The sequence below is a fragment of the Gorilla gorilla genome, chromosome 20 (genome assembly GCF_029281585.2).
Source record: "Gorilla gorilla gorilla isolate KB3781 chromosome 20, NHGRI_mGorGor1-v2.1_pri, whole genome shotgun sequence".
Classification (NCBI taxonomy): domain Eukaryota; kingdom Metazoa; phylum Chordata; class Mammalia; order Primates; family Hominidae; genus Gorilla; species Gorilla gorilla.
In genome coordinates this window covers 65,352,849-65,360,879 of record NC_073244.2, presented here as the reverse complement: position 1 = coordinate 65,360,879, position 8,031 = coordinate 65,352,849, and the positions used below count along the sequence as shown (strand labels likewise).

Below are 8,031 nucleotides of genomic sequence, written 5' to 3'. Positions count from 1 at the left end.
TCTTGACCTCAGGTGATCTGCTCACCTCAGCCTCCCAAAATGCTGGAATTACAGGCGTGAGCCACCGTGCCCAGCCTATAAGTGGCTTCTTTACAGCGAATGCTATGCAAAACTTCTCATCAGTCATCATCATATTCAATAGCATTGCTTTTATGATATCATGGAAACCACTATTCTCATTTGGAACAGTCTGCCGTCAACCTTCACAAATGCATATGGAAGCCCTCATGCTGGACTTGTCCTCACCCTAGAGTCACCTGGGGGCAGGGTAGTTAATTGAAACAGCATGGATGTTTCAATGGGGAGGGCACAGGTGATGGTAGTAACTGAATATGACCATTTGATCCAACTGGAAGCCTGGGCTGAAAGCCTCTTAGCTAAGCACTGACTCTCAAGCTTTAAGGTGAATATAAGTCATCTGGCACTCCACAACCCACTGTAATAATGTTTGATTCTGCAGGTTTGAGGTAGCATTTATAAATTGGCATCTTTAACAAGTTCCCTGTTAATGCCAATGTTTCTCCCCTTGGACCCATTGTCAGAAGCACTGAGCTACAGAAGGCATGCCCTGCACACCAGAGCCCCTTCCACCCAAATATCTGCTCTCAGCACAGATACTGTTGGTTCCCAGGGGAGACCATAAATCACAGTCTTGAAAAGTCACTTTCTTTTTTTTTCTTTCTTTCTTTTTTTCAGATGGAGTCTCGCTCTGTCGTCCAAAGTGCTGGGATTACAGGCTTGAGCCACCGCGACTGGCCTGATAGGAGGGGTTTAAAAGGAGCTTCAAAAGAGGTCAGTGCTCTACACTGAACAAAGGATGGAGGGTGACAGAAATGCCTCCACATTAAAATGACACAAATGCTGCTGTCTTACTGAAGTTTGGTACTTTCTGTGGGATAGATACTTTTCACTTTGTTCTGTGGCTTTGGTAAATTTCAGAAGTCTGAAATGATTGATTTTAGTGGCGTTGCTAGTGTTTTCATCATTTTGCAGAGGAGACTTGGTTTCTTGTGGTTTGCATTCATCAATGTCAGAAGCTGATCTCTCTATTCAATCTTGCAGTTTTAAGTAATGCATTGAACAGTCACTTAACAGAACGCGGAGCAGGAGAACTAAATTTCTAGTGTAATCAGAATGGCAGGCACTAAATGAATTATTTTACAATAAGCCTGTGTCCTTTTTATTAACTGTTCAGTGGAGAAGTTTGGAGTCTATACACTTGTAATAAATGTGGCCTGTAAGAACTACAAATACTGGAAAGCTTATCTGAGGATGTAATTTCCAATTTGATGAAGAAAACATTCTCTTTAATTAACTTGGCAAGGAGAAGGCTTCAATAAAAAGAAAAACAACTATGCCTGGGGCAGAGCTGAAGTGGAAATAAGATGTCAGACATTGGACATCATTGAAGGCCTGGTGATGTGGTTTTAGTCCATGTGCCAAGAGCAAAAAGTTATTTAAAATATATTAGTTAGGGCCGGGTGCAGCGGCTCATGCCTATAATCCCAGGACTTTGGGAGACCAAGGCGGGTGGATCATATGAGGTCAGGAGTTCAAGACCAGCCTGACCCATATGGTGAATCCGCATCTCTAATAAAAATACAAAAAAATTAGCCAGTGGTGGTGGCATATGCCTGTAATCCCAGCAACCTGGGAGGCTGAGGCAGGAGAATCACTTGAACCTGGGAGGCAGAGGTTGCAGTGAGCTGAGATCATGCCACTGCACTCCAGCCTGGGTGACAGGGCAGGACTCCATCTCAAAAAAAAAAAAAAGAGTAAAAATATATTAGTTATTGGGGAATATCAGCATACATAAATGTGTCTTCAGGTAAAAGTGACAATCTGGATACAGACACATAGAAATAGGAAATTCTTTCAGGTGTTCAAGAGGGAGCTGTGAAATGTAACTTAGTGATATTGGGGCATGATAATGGGAGAAAATATTTCAAACCATATATACCATACCTGTGATAAGGAGTTTATATCCAAAATATATAAGGAACACTCACAACTCAAAAGCAAATATGGTAATAGTAATAACCCTATTAAAAATGAGCAAAGGGGCTGGGCGTGGTGGCTCACACCTGTAATCCCAGCACTTTGGGAGGCCAAGCAAAGTGGACCACCTGAGATCAGGAGTTCGAGACCAGCCTGGCCAACATGGTGAAACCTCATCTCTACTAAAATACAAAAATTAGCTGGGCGTGGCGGCTAATCACGCCTCCCCAGGAGGCAGAGGTTGCAGTGAGCCGAGATCGTGCCATTGCACTCCAGCCTGGGCAACAGAGTGAGAATCCATCTCAAAAAAAAAAAAAAAAAAAAAAAGTAAAGGGCCTGAATAGACTAATCATCAGGAAAATGTGAATCAAAATCACAGTGAGGTATCACTTCACATGTCTTAGGATTGCTATTATTAAAAAGACAAAAGGTAACAAGTGGTGAGGATGCAGAGAAAAAAAAATACCCCTGTACACCGTTGTTGGGACAGTCAATTGGCAGAGCAATTATTTCTTAAAAAATTATAAAAAACATGGAGTTGCCTTACAAGTTATAATTTAATTTTACTCAAAATAATGAGAATTAAAATTCTTTTTAATTTTAAAAATCAAAATGACCAAACAATCCAGCAATCCTACCTCTGAGTATGCATCTGAAGGAAATGGGTATTTCCAAGAGCTATCTGCACTCCCACGCTTGCTGCAGTGTTACTCGCATCAGCCAAGGCACGTCAGCCGTATGAGGGTCCTTCATGACGCACGGATAAACACACTGTGAGACAGACAGACAGATTTCTCAGCGGCTGAGAGGGTTTTAGAGATCCTGACACCCAGAGAGGAATTGGGGACAGAAGAGGATGCAGCTTTTCATTACCAAAGCTGAGGAGGTCCGGAAGGAAGAGGAGAGGCCAGTGGGGCTCACCTGCAGGAGCCTGCTGAGACTCCGGAGCATGGTCCGTGGGAACGATTCTGATGCTTCTCAACCACGTGCTTCCTTAGCAGAGAACTGTCTAGATTAGTGGTTCCCAGTGTTTTTGGCACCAGGGACTGGTTTGGTGGAAGACAGTTTTTCCACAGATGGGGGGAATGGTTTCAGGATTAAACTGTTCCACCTGAGATCATCAGGCATTAGTTAGATTCTCATAAAGAGCATGCAACCCAGATCCCTCGCGTGCACAGTTCACAGTAGGGTTGGCACTCCTCTGAGATGCAGTGGCGCTGCTGATCTCACAGGAGGCAGAGCTCAGGTGGTCACGCGCCCTCACCCACTGCTCACCTCCTGCTGTGCGGTCCAGTTCCTAACAGGCCACCCATGGGGACCGGTCCGCAGCCCAGGGGTGGGGATCCCTGGTCTAGATTAGTGCAGCTTGACTTTGGAAAAGAAACAAAAACCCTCTGATGTGGGCACAGCAGCCACATCACGCAGACCCATGATGCCCAACTTAAGAGCTCCCCGCGGGCCCTCACTGGGTAAGGGCAGTAAGAAGCCCAGGTCCTGCTCCCCAGGAGACCACCTGCCACCACTTCAGAAAAGCCAGGGGATCTCCCTGCACTCTAGGTCTGAGGCCATTTGTGAAGACGTAGCTCAGGTGCTTGCAGATTCAGCAGGCACATTCCCCGCTGACCCCAGAGCAGCTTTCTGGCCTCACCCAGCTCCGGGGCCTCTGTGCACCATGGTGCAGACCTTCCAGGCCTCGGCCACCCAGGCACCTCTGTCTTCCCTGCTGAGGGGGGCTTCTCCCAGCCCCACTGGCAGGTCCCTGGGACCCATCCCTGGATGAAGGAGAAGCTCAGCACTCCTCCCAGGATGAAGAGAGGCCCACCTCTTCCCCGGACAGGAGATAACGGACTCTGTTGGTGGATCAGATTGGGCTTGAGATGAGGTGCCCGGCCCTGTCCTGTAGAGGGTGCTGCTCTGAGAGTCAGAAGAAAGACCTGCCCCTTCTCAGATTCCTCCAGATGACCAGCAGGAATGACTTTAGACACACGGTGTTAATATGTGCTAGAACCTGTGGAAGGAAAATCGGAAAATAACTTGAATGATATACTCAGAATGGTGAACTCTGTGTTTCATATAGGGTCCAGCCCTACGGGGCTTAATGGATATTCTCCCTGTATGCGGAGATGAGAGATTGTAATAAATAAAGACACAGATAAAGAGATGCCATCATGCCCAGCTAATTTTTGTATTTTTAGTAGACACGGGGTTTCACCATGTTGGCCAGGATGGTTTCGATCTCTTGACCTCATGATCCACCCACCTTGGCCTCCCAAAGTGGTGGGATTAAAGGTGTGAGCCACCATGCCTGGCCTGTGCTGCATTCTTAGCATTGCACCACCCAGCATTTGGTGACTATTCAGGGTCAGAAGCTTGTCTCTTTCTGCCTGTTTGCAGCCACACTTCACCCTACCATCCTTAGCACCTTCACCCACCCCTGCACCTACTGACCCTTCTTCCCGGAAACCACGTATGTTGGTGACTTAAATCCTTGCATGCAACAGAAGTAAAAGAGTTTTAGGCCAGGTACGGTGGCTCACATCTGTAATCCCAGCACTTTGGGAGGCCCAAGTGGGCAGATCACTTGAGCCCAGGAGTTTGAGACCAGCCTGAGAAACATGGCAAGACCTTGCCTCTACAAAATACAAAAATAAAAATAGCCCATGGTGATGAGGCACACCTGTAGTCCCAGCTACTTCAGAGGCTGAGATGGGAGGATTGTTGGAGCCCGGGGTGGGGAGGTTGCACTGAGCCAAGTTGGCACCATTGCATTCCAGCCTGGCCGACAGAGTGAGATCCCATCTAAAAAAAAAAAAAGTAGGACTTTCAGTGTCTTCCTCCCAAAAACTTCTAAGCTGATTCCACTTTTTCCCCAGAGCTGCTGCAGTGCTGTGTGGGTGGAGGGAGGGATCAGGAGGTACAGAAGGAAACAGTGACCCCTGCTGGCAAGCACAGCACTAACAAGCCTCGTTTCATTAGCGTTTACCACAGCCTGTTGGCCGCTGTCAGCTCAACCCCATGAACTCAGTATCAGCTTCGGGGACTCCTTGTCCTTTCCTGCTCCTGCCAGGAAGAGAATGAACAACAGATAAATCACATTCGGACAGTTCATTTCAATCCTCCCTCTCAGACAACAGTCCCATTCAAGGGTTATAGAATGGAGGAATCTTGGTCGGGCGCTGTAGCTCAAGCCTGTTATCCCAGCACTTTGGGAGGCTGAGGTGGGCGGATCACCTGAGGTCAAGAGTTTGAGACCAGCCTGAACAACATGGTGAAACCCCGTCTCTACTAAAAAATACAAAATTAGCTGGGCGTGGTGGCACATGCCTGTAATCCCAGCTATTTGGGAGGCTGAGGCAGGAGAATCACTTGAACCTGGGAGGCAGAGGTTGCAGTGAGCCGAGATCATACCATTGCACTCCAGCCTAGGCAACAAGAATGAAACTCCGTCTCAAAAAAAAAAAAAAAAAAAAAAAGAATGGAGAAATCTTACTCTCATTTCACCTCAGTTTGGGTGAGAATTCACTGCTTGTTCCAGAGAGCCATTTTCTGCCTGCTAACCACGCCAGTGAAGAATCTTTCTACCTTCCTCTTACACAAAGTCATATCTGTCTCAGCATCACCAAAACTATCAGAAATTGCAAAATGTTTTAGATTTTTTTTTTTTTTTTGAGACAGAGTATCACTCTTGTCACACAGAATGGAGTGCTGTGGCGCGATCTCGGCTCACTGCAACCACCGCCTCCTGGATTCAAGTGATTCTGCTGCCTCAGCCTCCCAAGTAGCTCAGATTACAGGCACGTGCCACCATGCCTGGCTAATTTTTTTTCTTTTTTCTTTTCTTTTTTTTTTTTTTTTTAGTAGAGACGGGGTTTCTCCATGTTTGTCAGGCTGGTCTCAAATTCTCGACCTCAGTTAATCCGTCTGCTTCGGCCCTCCAAAGAGCTGGGATTACAGGCGTGAGCCACCGCGCCTGGCCAGTTTTAGATTTTTACCTTACTTGCAAGCCAACAAGTTAGACTGTCAGTTTATGGATGTTGGCTGAAGGCATGAGATTTCTGGATCTGACAAAACATATATTTTATTATTTGTCACATAAATTACAGCAAGAGCTTCGCATCTGCACACATTCCCCCATCTACCCCAAGGGACACAGAAATGAGGTATGTATATTTGTGCACCGTGACTTTCTTATATCGTTTACGTTTCAGTATCTTCCTCTCCAAAGCCTCTAAGCTGATTCCACTTTTTCCACAGAGCTGCTCCAGGGCGGTGTGGGTGGAGCGGGGATCAGGAGGTACAGAATAAAACAGTGGCCCCTGCTGGCAAGCACAGCACTAACAAGGCTCGTTCCATAACCGTGTTTATGGGTCTATAGAGATCAATGAAGAAACATAAACATTGTACAGACATATCCAATTCACATATTTCTGATAAGATTAGGGGGTTTTGTGTTACTTATCCAAGCAAAGCAAAGCTTGGATACACTGGAGTCTCCACTCATGAGAAGAAAGGGGATGACAGTTGGGAAACCTGCACTGATCATTGCAGAGATGTTCACCATCAACTGACTGGGATTATTTAAAAGAACCAAACAAACTTGAAAGGTGAAGAGAGAGTGTAAAAGGACGCAAACGTGCTCACCAGGAGGATGGTTTTGGTAGCTCTGGACTCGGGGGAGGATGTGGGGGAGACGCTGGTCCTATGAATGTGCTGGACCCGCCGCTTGTGCCTGTGCAGGATGCAAACGATGGAGCTGCTGCCCCAGAGCATGAGCCCCAGGCAGATCACATCAGGGAAGGACAGCAGTGCCGCGTCAGCGACTCTCTGGTGTCCTCGTGATGACCAGCAGAACAGTATCCCAGATCTTTTGTCTTTGTGGTATTTTTGTTGCTCCACTTGTCAGTCACGTGCATAAGAACAATGATACTGAGCAGGGAGGAGCCAGCTGAGGAACACACAGGAGCCAGCGTGCTTGGGGGCTTTCCCTTTAAGCTCTGCCCACCTGAGCTCCTGGGGCTGATGGTGATGGCCTGGGAGACACTCAGGAGGCAGGTGCTGCCAATGGACACTCCCCTGCCTACTCTGTGGACACAAAAAAGAAATTTACATCCGGAATCATTCAGGAAATGTCTAAACTCAAAAGCTGCCATTGTCCGTGGGACTCCTCTAGGGAGGAGGAATAAGGTGTTGGCTACAATTAGGTGTCTGATCATCAAATCTGTGGACCTTAACCTGCACCCAGTGATGTAAAAGGACAGATAATGCTAAATAAGAGAGAAATTCCCAGGATTCCAAGTACAGTCTGTGATAAGAAGATCATTCCCATGGCCACATCCCAGCAGCCATTCTGTCAGTTCTCACAGCCTGCTACTTATCTTCAGAGACACAGGATCCTGCAGGGAACGTGATGCATGAGCGACATTAAAAAGGCAGCTGGTACTTGGTGGGGGCTGAGGTAGGAGGATCCCTTGAACTCAGGAGGTTGAGGCTGCAGTGAGGCAAGATCGCGCCACTGCACGCCAGCCTGGATGACAAAGTGACACCGTATCAAAATAAATAAATAAGTAAATATATAAAAATAAAAATAAAAATAAACCCAGCTGAAATGCAATAGAAATAATAAAGTTACTTTCTAGTATGAAGAATTCACCGTATTTGGATGTGTCCCATTTTAAGTGTATTTGCAATGAATTGCTCTTTGCTGTGAAGAACAGACATGTAATCACCTCCATATTCATAATCGATGAGCCAGGTACCACCATTATAAAGACAAAGAGGACTCAAGCACAGAGAGATGACATGATTTGTGTGAATATTTAATTTCTATTTTATACCTTGTCTCTATATTTTACGCAGGTGACATTTAATTTTATAATTTTGGTTTTGACCAGTTTCCATTGATGTATAAAATATTAGCCCATAGACTGATAGCAATTATGAATAAATCTTTAAAGACCTTGATAAAATGTAGATACACTGATTGGAGTATAAAATTACAGGAATCTGCCTCATGACTAAAGTAGGTTTAAAAAG

At 46.0% G+C, this 8,031-nt stretch overlaps 1 long non-coding RNA gene across 1 annotated transcript; it reads right to left on the bottom strand.

The window, feature by feature from the left end:
- Positions 1–353: 353 nt before the first annotated feature.
- LOC129528676 (uncharacterized) lies at positions 354–7,664 on the bottom strand. The gene is made up of 7 exons (XR_008673956.2): positions 6,640–7,664; positions 4,982–5,058; positions 4,676–4,797; positions 3,821–4,006; positions 2,920–3,368; positions 2,637–2,769; positions 354–757 (listed from the first exon to the last, which is right to left on the bottom strand). It is a non-coding gene; the product is annotated as an uncharacterized lncRNA (long non-coding RNA).
- Between the last annotated feature and the right edge of the window lie 367 nt (positions 7,665–8,031).